The sequence below is a fragment of the Oncorhynchus clarkii genome, chromosome 2 (genome assembly GCF_045791955.1).
Source record: "Oncorhynchus clarkii lewisi isolate Uvic-CL-2024 chromosome 2, UVic_Ocla_1.0, whole genome shotgun sequence".
Taxonomy (NCBI): Eukaryota; Metazoa; Chordata; class Actinopteri; order Salmoniformes; family Salmonidae; genus Oncorhynchus; species Oncorhynchus clarkii.
Genome location: NC_092148.1, coordinates 95,123,052 through 95,139,147, shown reverse-complemented (window position 1 = coordinate 95,139,147; position 16,096 = coordinate 95,123,052).

The following is a 16,096-nucleotide window of genomic DNA, read 5'->3' as shown; positions in this document are numbered from 1 at the left end:
TACCACCCTACAATCACTATCAGATTAGAGCCACAAAGGAGGCTAGACATCTACCACTATCACATTAGAGCCATAATGGAGAATAGACATTTATCACCCCACTACCACTATCAGATTAGAGCCATAAGGGAGCCTAGACATCTACCAAACTACAATCACTATCAGATTAGAGCCACAAAGGAGGCTAGACATCTACCACTATCACATTAGAGCCATAATGGAGAATAGACATTTATCACCCCACTACCACTATCAGATTAGAGCCATAAAGGAGGCTAGACATCTACCACTATCATATTAGGGCCATAAGGGAGACTAGACATCTACCACCCCACTACCGCTAATCAGATTAGAGCCATAAAGGAGACTACCACTATCAGATTAGAGCCATAAGAGAGACTAGACATTTCTCACCCCACTACCACTATTAGATTAGAGCCATAAAGGAGACTAGACATCTCTCACCCCACTACCACTATCAGATTAGAGCCATAAGGGAGACTAGACATCTACCACCCCACTACCGCTAATCAGATTAGAGCCATAAAGGAGACTACCACTATCAGATTAGAGCCATAAGAGAGACTAGACATCTCCCACCACATTACCACTATTAGATTAGAGCCATAAAGGAGACTAGACATCTCTCACCCCACTACCACTATCAGATTAGAGCCATAAGGGAGACTAGACATCTACCACCCCACTACCACTATCAGATTAGAGCAAAAAGGAGACATCTACCACACCACTACCACTGTCAGATTAGAGCCATAATGGAGACTAGACATCTACCACACGACTACCACTATCAAATTAGAGCCACAAGGGAGACTAGACATCTTCCACCCCACTATCACTATCAGATTAGAGCCATAAGGGAGACTAGACATCTACCACCCGACTACCACTATTAGATTAGAGTCACAAGGGAGCCTAGACATCTACCACCCAACTACCATTATCAGATTAGAGACATAATGGAGACAAGACATCTATCACCCCACTATCAGAAAAGAGCCATAAGGGAGACTAGACATCTACCACTCCACAATAACTATCAGATTAGAGCCATAAAGGAGGCTAGACATCTACCACTATCAGATTAGAGCCATCATGGAGACTAGACATCTACCACACGACTACCACTATTAGATTAGAGTCACAAGGGAGCCTAGACGTCTACCACCCAACTACCATTATCAGATTAGAGACATAATGGAGACAAGACATCTATCACCCCACTATCAGAAAAGAGCCATAAGGGAGACTAGACATCTACCACTCCACAATAACTATCAGATTAGAGCCATAAGGGAGACTAGACATCTACCACCCCACAATCACTGTCAGATTAGAGCCATAAAGGAGATTAGACATCTACCACCCCACTACCAATATCAGATTAGAGCCGTAATGGAGACTAGACATCTACCACCCCAATACCACTATCAGATTAGAGCCATACGGGAGACTAGACATCTACCACTATTAGATTAGAGCCATAAGGGAACCTAGACATCTACCACCCCATTACCACTATCAGATTAGAGCCGTAAAGGAGACTAGACATCTACCACCCCACTACCATTATCAGATTAGAGACATAATGGAGACTAGACATCTATCACGCCACTATCAGTATCAGAATAGAGCCATAAAGGAGACTAGACATCTACCACTATCAGATTAGAGCCGTAAAGGAGACTAGACATCTACCACCCCACTACCACTATCAGATTAGAGCCAAAAGGGAGACTAGACATCTACCACACCACTACCACTGTCAGATTAGAGCCATTAGGAAGACTAGACATCTACCACCCACTACCGCTAATCAGATTAGAGCCATAAGGGATACTAGACATCTACCACTATCAGATTAGAGCCATAAAGGAGACTACCACTATCAGAATAGAGCCATAAGGGAGACCAGACCTCTACCACTATCAGAATAAAGCCATAAAGGAGACTAGACATCTACCACCATCAGATTAGAGCCATAAGGAAGACTAGACATCTACCACCCCACTACCGCTAATCAGATTAGAGCCATAAGGGATACTAGACATATAACCACTATCAGATTAGAGCCATAAGGGAGACTAGACATTTCCCACCCCATTACCACTATTAGATTAGAGCCATAAAGGAGACTAGACATCTCTCACCCCACTACCACTATCAGATTAGAGCCATAATGGAGACTTGACAACTACCACCCCACTATCAGATTAGAGCCATAAGGGAGACTAGACATCTACCATCCCACTACCACTATTAGATTAGAGCCATAAGGGAGCCTAGACATCTAACACCCTACTACCACTATCAGATTAGAGCCATACAGGAGACTAGACATCTACCACTATCAGATTAGAGCCATAAGGGAGACAGCACATCTACCACCACTCTACCACTATCAGATTAGAGCCATAAGGGAACCTAGACACCTACCAAACCACTTCCACTATCAGATTAGAGCCATAAAGGAGACTAGACATCTACCACCCCACTACAATTATCAGATTAGAGACATAATGGAGACAAGACATCTATCACCCCACTATCAGAAAAGAGCCATAAGGGAGACTAGACATCTACCACTATCAGTATCAGAATAGAGCCATAAAGGAGACTAGACATCTACCACCCCACTACCACTATCAGATTAGAGCCATCATGGAGACTAGACATCTATCACACCACTATCAGTATCAGAATAGAGCCATAAAGGAGACTAGACATCTACCACCCCACTACCACTATCAGATTAGAGCCATAAGGGAGACTAGACATCTACCACACACATAACAAATTAGAGCCATAAAGGAGACTAGACATCTACCACTATCAGATTAGAGCCATAAAGGAGACTAGACATCTACCACCCCACAATCACTGTCAGATTAGAGCCATAAAGGAGACTAGACATCTACCACTATCAGATTAGAGCCATAATGGAGACTAGACATCAACCACACCACTACCACTGTCAGATTAGAGCCATAATGGAGGCTAGACATCTACCACCCGACTACCACTATTAGATTAGAGCCACAAGGGAGCCTAGACATCTACCACCCAACTACCATTATCAGATTAGAGCCATAAAGGAGGCTAGACATCTACCACCCCAATACCACTATCAGATTAGAGCCGTAATGGAGACTAGACATCTACCACCCCAATACCACTATCAGATTAGAGCCATAATGGAGACTTGACATCTACCACTATTAGATTAGAACCATAAAGGAGACTTGACAACTACCACCCCACTATCAGATTAGAGCCATAAGGGAGACTAGACATCTACCATCCCACTACCACTATTAGATTAGAGCCATAAGGGAGCCTAGACATCTACCACCCTACTACCACTATCAGATTAGAGCCATACAGGAGACTAGACATCTACCACTATCAGATTAGAGCCATAAGGGAGACAGCACATCTACCACCACTCTACCACTATCAGATTAGAGCCATAAGGGAACCTAGACACCTACCAACCCACTGCCACTATCAGATTAGAGCCATAAAGGAGACTAGACATCTACCACCCCAATACCACTATCAGATTAGAGCCGTAATGGAGACTAGACATCTACCACCCCAATACCACTATCAGATTAGAGCCATAAGGGATACTAGACATCTACCACTATCAGATTAGAGCCATAAGGGAGACTAGACATCTCTCACCCCACTACCACTATCAGATTAGAGCCATAAGACTAGACATCTACCACCCCAATACCACTATCAGATTAGAGCCATAAAGGAGACTAGACATCTCTCACCCCACTACCACTATCAGATTGGAGTCATAAGGGAGACTAGACATCTCTCACCCCACTACCACTATCAGATTAGAGCCATAAGGAAGACTAGACATCTACCACCCACTACCGCTAATCAGATTAGAGCCATAAGGGATATTAGACATCTGCCACTATCAGATTAGAGCCATAAGGGAGACTAGACATTTCCCACCCCATTACCACTATTATATTAGAGCCATAAAGGAGACTAGACATCTCTCACCCCACTACCACTATCAGATTAGAGCCATAAAGGAGACTACCACTATCAGAATAAAGCCATAAGGGAGACTAGACATTTCCCACCCCATTACCAGTATTAGATTAGAGCCATAAAGGAGACTAGACATCTCTCACCCCACTACCACTATCAGATTAGAGCCATAAGGGAGACTAGACATCTACCACCTCACTACCACTAATCAGATTAGAGCCATAAGGGAGCCTATTCATCTACCACCCTACAATCACTATCAGATTAGAGCCACAAAGGAGGCTAGACATCTACCACTATCAGATTAGAGCCATAATGGAGCCTAGACATCTACCAAACTACAATCACTATCAGATTAGAGCCATAAAGGAGGCTAGACATCTACCGCTAATCAGATTAGAGCCGTAAGGGAGCCTAGACATCTACCAAACTACAATCACTATCGGATTAGAGCCATAAAGGAGGCTAGACATCTACCACTATCAGATTAAAGCAATAAAGGAGACTACCACTATCAGATTAGAGCCATAAGAGAGACTAGACATCTCCCACCACATTACCACTATTAGATTAGAGCCATAAAGGAGACTAGACATCTCTCACCCCACTACCGCTAATCAGATTAGAGCCATAAGGGATACTAGACATCTACCACTATCAGATTAGAGCCATAAAGGAGACTAGACATCTACCACCCCACTACCACTATCAGATTAGAGCCAAAAGGGAGACATCTACCACACCACTACCACTGTCAGATTAGAGCCATAATGGAGACAAGACATCTACCACACAAATATCAAATTAGAGCCATAAAGGAGACTAGACATCTACCACTATCAGATTAGAGCCATAAAGGAGACTAGACATCTACCACTATCAGATTAGAGCCATCATGGAGACTAGACATCTATCACACCACTATCAGTATCAGAATAGAGCCATAAAGGAGACTAGACATCTACCACCCCACTACCACTATCAGATTAGAGTCATAAGGGAGACTAGACATCTACCACTATCAGTATCAGAATATAGCCATAAAGGAGACTAGACATCTACCACCCCACTACCACTATCAGATTAGAGCCATAATCAAGACTAGACATCTACCACACAAATATCAAATTAGAGCCATAAAGGAGACTAGACATCTACCACTATCAGATTAGAGCCATCATGGAGACTAGACATCTATCACACCACTATCAGTATCAGAATAGAGCCATAAAGGAGACTAGACATCTACCACCCCACTACCACTATCAGATTAGAGTCATAAGGGAGACTAGACATCTACCACACACATATCAAATTAGAGCCATAAAGGAGACTAGACATCTACCACACGACTACCACTATCAAAGTAGAGCCACAAGGGAGACTAGACATCTTCCACCCCACTATCACTATCAGATTAGAGCCATAATGGAGACTAGACATCTACCACTATTAGATTAGAGCCATAAAGGAGACTTGACAACTACCACCCCACTATCAGATTAGAGCCATAAGGGAGACTAGACATCTACCATCCCACTACCACTATTAGATTAGAGCCATAAGGGAGCCTAGACATCTACCACCCTACTACCACTATCAGATTAGAGCCATACAGGAGACTAGACATCTACCACCCCACTACCACTATCAGATTAGAGCCATAAAGGAGACTAGACATCTATCACCCCACTATCAGAAAAGAGCCATAAGGGAGACTAGACATCTACCACTATCAGTATCAGAATAGAGCCATAAAGGAGACTAGACATCTACCACCCCACTACCACTATCAGATTAGAGCCATAAAGGCGACTAGACATCTACCACTATCAGATTAGAGCCATAAAGGAGACTAGACATCTATCACCCCACTATCAGAAAAGAGCCATAAGGGAGACTAGACATCTACCACTATCAGTATCAGAATAGAGCCATAAAGGAGACTAGACATCTACCACCCCACAATCACTGTCAGATTAGAGCCATAAAGGAGACTAGACATCTACCACCCCACTACCACTATCAGATTAGAGCCACATGGGAGACTAGACATCTACCACCCCACAATCACTGTCAGATTAGAGCCATAAAGGAGACTAGACATCTACCACCCCACTACCACTATCAGATTAGAGCCGTAATGGAGACTAGACATCTACCACCCCAATACCACTATCAGATTAGAGCCATAAGGGAGACTAGACATCTACCACCCCACTACCACTATTAGATTAGAGCCATAAGGGAGCCTAGACATCTACCTCCCCACTACCACTATCAGATTAGAGCCATAAGGGAGACTAGACATCTACCACCCACTACCGCTAATCAGATTAGAGCCGTAATGGAGACTAGACATCTACCACCCCACTACCACTATTAGATTAGAGCCATAAAGGCGACTAGACATCTACCACTATCAGATTAGAGCCATCATGGAGACTAGACATCCCACACCACTATCAGTATCAGAATAGAGCCATAAAGGAGACTAGACATCTAACACCCCACTACCACTATCAGATTAGAGCCATAAGGGAGACTAGACATCTACCACCCCACAATCACTGTCAGATTAGAGCCATAAAGGAGACTAGACATCTACCACTATCAGATTAGAGCCATAATGGAGACTAGACATCAACCACCCCACTACCACTATCAGATTTGAGCCAAAAGGGAGACTAGACATCTACCACACCACTACCACTGTCAGATTAGAGCCATAATGGAGGCTAGACATCTACCACCCGACTACCACTATTAGATTAGAGCCACAAGGGAGCCTAGACATCTACCACCCAACTACCATTATCAGATTAGAGACATAATGGAGACAAGACATCTATCACCCCACTATCAGAAAAGAGCCATAAGGGAGACTAGACATCTATCAGGCCACTTTCAGATTAGAGCCATATGTGAGGCTAGACCTCTACCACTATAAGATGTGAGCCATAAGGGAGACTAGACTGCTACCACTATCAGATTCGAGCCATAAAGGAGACTAGACATCTACCACCCCACTACCACTATCAGATTAGAGCCATACGAGAGACTAGACATCTACCACCCCACTACCACTATCAGATTAGAGCCATAATGGAGACAAGACATCTACCACCCCACTACCACTATTAGATTAGAGCCATAAGGGAGCCTAGACATCTACCACCCAACTACAACTATCATATTAGAGACATAATGGAGACAAGACATCTATCACCCCACTATCAGAAAAGAGCCATAAGGGAGACTAGACTTCTATCAGGCCACTTTCAGATTAAAGCCACAAGGGAGCCTAGACATCTACCACCCAACTACCATTATCAGATTAGAGACATAATGAGACAAGACATCTATCACCCCACTATCAGAAAAGAGCCATAAGGGAGACTAGACATCTATCAGGCCACTTTCAGATTAGAGCCATATGTGAGGCTAGACCTCTACCACTATAAGATGTGAGCCATAAGTGAGACTATACCACTACCACTATCAGATTAGAGCCATAAGGGATACTAGACATCTACCACTATCAGATTAGAGCCATAAAGGAGACTAGACATCTCTCACCCCACTACCACTATCAGATTAGAGCCATAAGGGAGACTAGACATCTACCACCCCACTACCACTATCAGATTAGAGCCATAAGGGATACTAGACATCTACCACCCCACTACCAGATTAGAGCCATAAGGGAGACTAGACATCTCTCACCCCACTACCACTATCAGATTAGAGCCATAATGGAGACTTGACAACTACCACCCCACTATCAGATTAGAGCCATAAGGGAGACTAGACATCTAACACCCTACTACCACTATCAGATTAGAGCCATACAGGAGACTAGACATCTACCACTATCAGATTAGAGCCATAAGGGAGACAGCACATCTACCACCACTCTACCACTATCAGATTAGAGCCATAAGGGAACCTAGACACCTACCAAACCACTTCCACTATCAGATTAGAGCCATAAAGGAGACTAGACATCTACCACCCCACTACAATTATCAGATTAGAGACATAATGGAGACAAGACATCTATCACCCCACTATCAGAAAAGAGCCATAAGGGAGACTAGACATCTACCACTATCAGTATCAGAATAGAGCCATAAAGGAGACTAGACATCTACCACCCCACTACCACTATCAGATTAGAGCCATCATGGAGACTAGACATCTATCACACCACTATCAGTATCAGAATAGAGCCATAAAGGAGACTAGACATCTACCACCCCACTACCACTATCAGATTAGAGCCATAAGGGAGACTAGACATCTACCACACACATAACAAATTAGAGCCATAAAGGAGACTAGACATCTACCACTATCAGATTAGAGCCATAAAGGAGACTAGACATCAACCACACCACTACCACTGTCAGATTAGAGCCATAATGGAGGCTAGACATCTACCACTATCAGATTAGAGCCATAATGGAGACTAGACATCAACCACACCACTACCACTGTCAGATTAGAGCCATAATGGAGGCTAGACATCTACCACCCGACTACCACTATTAGATTAGAGCCACAAGGGAGCCTAGACATCTACCACCCAACTACCATTATCAGATTAGAGCCATAAAGGAGGCTAGACATCTACCACCCCAATACCACTATCAGATTAGAGCCGTAATGGAGACTAGACATCTACCACCCCAATACCACTATCAGATTAGAGCCATAATGGAGACTTGACATCTACCACTATTAGATTAGAACCATAAAGGAGACTTGACAACTACCACCCCACTATCAGATTAGAGCCATAAGGGAGACTAGACATCTACCATCCCACTACCACTATTAGATTAGAGCCATAAGGGAGCCTAGACATCTACCACCCTACTACCACTATCAGATTAGAGCCATACAGGAGACTAGACATCTACCACTATCAGAAGAGCCATAAGGGAGACAGCACATCTACCACCACTCTACCACTATCAGATTAGAGCCATAAGGGAACCTAGACACCTACCAACCCACTGCCACTATCAGATTAGAGCCATAAAGGAGACTAGACATCTACCACCCCAATACCACTATCAGATTAGAGCCGTAATGGAGACTAGACATCTACCACCCCAATACCACTATCAGATTAGAGCCATACGGGAGACTAGACATCTACCACCCCACTACCACTATCAGATTAGAGCCATGATGGAGACTACACATCTACCTCCCCACTATCAGATTAGAGACATAAAGGAGACTAGACTTCTATCAGGCCACTTTCAGATTAGAGCCATATGTGAGGCTAGACCTCTACCACTATAAGATGTGAGCCATAAGGGAGACTAGACTTCTACCACCCCAATACCACTATCAGATTAGAGCCATAAGGGATACTAGACATCTACCACTATCAGATTAGAGCCATAAGGGAGACTAGACATCTCTCACCCCACTACCACTATCAGATTAGAGCCATAAGACTAGACATCTACCACCCCAATACCACTATCAGATTAGAGCCATAAGGGATACTAGACATCTACCACTATCAGATTAGAGCCATAAGGGAGACTAGACATCTCTCACCCCACTACCACTATCAGATTAGAGCCATAAGACTAGACATCTACCACCCCAATACCACTATCAGATTAGAGCCATAAAGGAGACTAGACATCTCTCACCCCACTACCACTATCAGATTGGAGTCATAAGGGAGACTAGACATCTCTCACCCCACTACCACTATCAGATTAGAGCCATAAGGAAGACTAGACATCTACCACCCACTACCGCTAATCAGATTAGAGCCATAAGGGATATTAGACATCTGCCACTATCAGATTAGAGCCATAAGGGAGACTAGACATTTCCCACCCCATTACCACTATTATATTAGAGCCATAAAGGAGACTAGACATCTCTCACCCCACTACCACTATCAGATTAGAGCCATAAAGGAGACTACCACTATCAGAATAAAGCCATAAGGGAGACTAGACATTTCCCACCCCATTACCAGTATTAGATTAGAGCCATAAAGGAGACTAGACATCTCTCACCCCACTACCACTATCAGATTAGAGCCATAAGGGAGACTAGACATCTACCACCTCACTACCGCTAATCAGATTAGAGCCATAATGGAGCCTAGACATCTACCAAACTACAATCACTATCGGATTAGAGCCATAAAGGAGGCTAGACATCTACCACTATCAGATTAAAGCAACAAAGGAGACTACCACTATCAGATTAGAGCCATAAGAGAGACTAGACATCTCCCACCACATTACCACTATTAGATTAGAGCCATAAAGGAGACTAGACATCTCTCACCCCACTACCGCTAATCAGATTAGAGCCATAAGGGATACTAGACATCTACCACTATCAGATTAGAGCCATAAAGGAGACTAGACATCTACCACCCCACTACCACTATCAGATTAGAGCCAAAAGGGAGACATCTACCACACCACTACCACTGTCAGATTAGAGCCATAATGGAGACAAGACGTCTATCACCCCACTATCAGAAAAGAGCCATAAGGGAGACTAGACATCTACCACTATCAGTATCAGAATATAGCCATAAAGGAGACTAGACATCTACCACCCCACTACCACTATCAGATTAGAGCCATAATCAAGACTAGACATCTACCACACAAATATCAAATTAGAGCCATAAAGGAGACTATACATCTACCACTATCAGATTAGAGCCATAAAGGAGGCTAGACATCTACCACTATCAGATTAGAGCCATCATGGAGACTAGACATCTATCACACCACTATCAGTATCAGAATAGAGCCATAAAGGAGACTAGACATCTACCACCCCACTACCACTATCAGATTAGAGTCATAAGGGAGACTAGACATCTACCACACACATATCAAATTAGAGCCATAAAGGAGACTAGACATCTACCACACGACTACCACTATCAAAGTAGAGCCACAAGGGAGACTAGACATCTTCCACCCCACTATCACTATCAGATTAGAGCCATAATGGAGACTAGACATCTACCACTATTAGATTAGAGCCATAAAGGAGACTTGACAACTACCACCCCACTATCAGATTAGAGCCATAAGGGAGACTAGACATCTACCATCCCACTACCACTATTAGATTAGAGCCATAAGGGAGCCTAGACATCTACCACCCTACTACCACTATCAGATTAGAGCCATACAGGAGACTAGACATCTACCACCCCACTACCACTATCAGATTAGAGCCATAAAGGAGACTAGACATCTATCACCCCACTATCAGAAAAGAGCCATAAGGGAGACTAGACATCTACCACTATCAGTATCAGAATAGAGCCATAAAGGAGACTAGACATCTACCACCCCACTACCACTATCAGATTAGAGCCATAAAGGCGACTAGACATCTACCACTATCAGATTAGAGCCATAAAGGAGACTAGACATCTATCACCCCACTATCAGAAAAGAGCCATAAGGGAGACTAGACATCTACCACTATCAGTATCAGAATAGAGCCATAAAGGAGACTAGACATCTACCACCCCACAATCACTGTCAGATTAGAGCCATAAAGGAGACTAGACATCTACCACCCCACTACCACTATCAGATTAGAGCCACATGGGAGACTAGACATCTACCACCCCACAATCACTGTCAGATTAGAGCCATAAAGGAGACTAGACATCTACCACCCCACTACCACTATCAGATTAGAGCCGTAATGGAGACTAGACATCTACCACCCCAATACCACTATCAGATTAGAGCCATAAGGGAGACTAGACATCTACCACCCCACTACCACTATTAGATTAGAGCCATAAAGGCGACTAGACATCTACCACTATCAGATTAGAGCCATAAAGGAGACTAGACATCTACCACTATCAGATTAGAGCCATCATGGAGACTAGACATCCCACACCACTATCAGTATCAGAATAGAGCCATAAAGGAGACTAGACATCTAACACCCCACTACCACTATCAGATTAGAGCCATAAGGGAGACTAGACATCTACCACCCCACAATCACTGTCAGATTAGAGCCATAAAGGAGACTAGACATCTACCACTATCAGATTTGAGCCAAAAGGGAGACTAGACATCTACCACACCACTACCACTGTCAGATTAGAGCCATAATGGAGGCTAGACATCTACCACCCGACTACCACTATTAGATTAGAGCCACAAGGGAGCCTAGACATCTACCACCCAACTACCATTATCAGATTAGAGACATAATGGAGACAAGACATCTATCACCCCACTATCAGAAAAGAGCCATAAGGGAGACTAGACATCTATCAGGCCACTTTCAGATTAGAGCCATATGTGAGGCTAGACCTCTACCACTATAAGATGTGAGCCATAAGGGAGACTAGACTGCTACCACTATCAGATTCGAGCCATAAAGGAGACTAGACATCTACCACCCCACTACCACTATCAGATTAGAGCCATACGAGAGACTAGACATCTACCACCCCACTACCACTATCAGATTAGAGCCATAATGGAGACAAGACATCTACCACCCCACTACCACTATTAGATTAGAGCCATAAGGGAGCCTAGACATCTACCACCCAACTACAACTATCATATTAGAGACATAATGGAGACAAGACATCTATCACCCCACTATCAGAAAAGAGCCATAAGGGAGACTAGACTTCTATCAGGCCACTTTCAGATTAAAGCCACAAGGGAGCCTAGACATCTACCACCCAACTACAACTATCATATTAGAGACATAATGAGACAAGACATCTATCACCCCACTATCAGAAAAGAGCCATAAGGGAGACTAGACATCTATCAGGCCACTTTCAGATTAGAGCCATATGTGAGGCTAGACCTCTACCACTATAAGATGTGAGCCATAAGTGAGACTATACCACTACCACTATCAGATTAGAGCCATAAGGGATACTAGACATCTACCACTATCAGATTAGAGCCGTAAAGGAGACTAGACATCTCTCACCCCACTACCACTATCAGATTAGAGCCATAAGGGAGACTAGACATCTACCACCCCACTACCACTATCAGATTAGAGCCATAAGGGATACTAGACATCTACCACCCCACTACCACTATCAGATTAGAGCCATAAGGGAGACTAGACATCTACCACCCCACTACCACTATCAGATTAGAGCCATAAGGGAGACTAGACATCTACCACCCCACTACCACTATCAGATTAGAGCCATAAGGGATACTAGACATCTACCACTATCAGATTAGAGCCATCATGGAGACTAGACATCTATCACGCCACTATCACTATCAGATTCGAGCCAGAAAGGAGACTAGACATCTACCACCCCACAATCACTGTCAGATTAGAGCCATAAAGGAGACTAGACATCTACCACCCCACTACCACTATCAGATTAGAGCCATATGGGAGACTAGACATCTACCACCCCACAATCACTGTCAGATTAGAGCCATAAAGGAGACTAGACATCTACCACCCCACTACCACTATCAGATTAGAGCCGTAATGGAGACTAGACATCTACCACCCCAATACCACTATCAGATTAGAGCCATAAGGGAGACTAGACATCTACCACCCCACTACCACTATTAGATTAGAGCCATAAGGGAGCCTAGACATCTACCTCCCCACTACCACTATCAGATTAGAGCCATAAGGGAGACTAGACATCTACCACCCACTACCGCTAATCAGATTAGAGCCGTAATGGAGACTAGACATCTACCACCCCAATACCACTATCAGATTAGAGCCATAAGGGAGACTAGACATCTACCACCCCACTACCACTATTAGATTAGAGCCATAAAGGCGACTAGACATCTACCACTATCAGATTAGAGCCATAAAGGAGACTAGACATCTACCACTATCAGATTAGAGCCATCATGGAGACTAGACATCCCACACCACTATCAGTATCAGAATAGAGCCATAAAGGAGACTAGACATCTAACACCCCACTACCACTATCAGATTAGAGCCATAAGGGAGACTAGACATCTACCACCCCACAATCACTGTCAGATTAGAGCCATAAAGGAGACTAGACATCTACCACTATCAGATTAGAGCCATAATGGAGACTAGACATCAACCACCCCACTACCACTATCAGATTTGAGCCAAAAGGGAGACTAGACATCTACCACACCACTACCACTGTCAGATTAGAGCCATAATGGAGGCTAGACATCTACCACCCGACTACCACTATTAGATTAGAGCCACAAGGGAGCCTAGACATCTACCACCCAACTACCATTATCAGATTAGAGACATAATGGAGACAAGACATCTATCACCCCACTATCAGAAAAGAGCCATAAGGGAGACTAGACATCTATCAGGCCACTTTCAGATTAGAGCCATATGTGAGGCTAGACCTCTACCACTATAAGATGTGAGCCATAAGGGAGACTAGACTGCTACCACTATCAGATTCGAGCCATAAAGGAGACTAGACATCTACCACCCCACTACCACTATCAGATTAGAGCCATACGAGAGACTAGACATCTACCACCCCACTACCACTATCAGATTAGAGCCATAATGGAGACAAGACATCTACCACCCCACTACCACTATTAGATTAGAGCCATAAGGGAGCCTAGACATCTACCACCCAACTACCATTATCAGATTAGAGACATAATGAGACAAGACATCTATCACCCCACTATCAGAAAAGAGCCATAAGGGAGACTAGACATCTATCAGGCCACTTTCAGATTAGAGCCATATGTGAGGCTAGACCTCTACCACTATAAGATGTGAGCCATAAGTGAGACTATACCACTACCACTATCAGATTAGAGCCATAAGGGATACTAGACATCTACCACTATCAGATTAGAGCCATAAAGGAGACTAGACATCTCTCACCCCACTACCACTATCAGATTAGAGCCATAAGGGAGACTAGACATCTACCACCCCACTACCACTATCAGATTAGAGCCATAAGGGATACTAGACATCTACCACCCCACTACCACTATCAGATTAGAGCCATAAGGGAGACTAGACATCTACCACCCCACTACCACTATCAGATTAGAGCCATAAGGGAGCCTAGACATCTACCACCCCACTACCACTATCAGATTAGAGCCATAAGGGATACTAGACATCTACCACTATCAGATTAGAGCCATCATGGAGACTAGACATCTATCACGCCACTATCACTATCAGATTCGAGCCAGAAAGGAGACTAGACATCTACCACCCCACAATCACTGTCAGATTAGAGCCATAAAGGAGACTAGACATCTACCACCCCACTACCACTATCAGATTAGAGCCATATGGGAGACTAGACATCTACCACCCCAATACCACTATCAGATTAGAGCCATAAGGGAGACTAGACATCTACCACCCCACTACCACTATTAGATTAGAGCCATAAGGGAGCCTAGACATCTACCTCCCCACTACCACTATCAGATTAGAGCCATAAGGGAGACTAGACATCTACCACCCACTACCGCTAATCAGATTAGAGCCGTAATGGAGACTAGACATCTACCACCCCAATACCACTATCAGATTAGAGCCATAAGGGAGACTAGACATCTACCACCCCACTACCACTATTAGATTAGAGCCATAAAGGCGACTAGACATCTACCACTATCAGATTAGAGCCATAAAGGAGACTAGACATCTACCACTATCAGATTAGAGCCATCATGGAGACTAGACATCCCACACCACTATCAGTATCAGAATAGAGCCATAAAGGAGACTAGACATCTAACACCCCACTACCACTATCAGATTAGAGCCATAAGGGAGACTAGACATCTACCACCCCACAATCACTGTCAGATTAGAGCCATAAGGGATACTAGACATCTACCACTATCAGATTAGAGCCATCATGGAGACTAGACATCTATCACGCCACTATCACTATCAGATTCGAGCCAGAAAGGAGACTAGACATCTACCACCCCACAATCACTGTCAGATTAGAGCCATAAAGGAGACTAGACATCTACCACCCCACTACCAC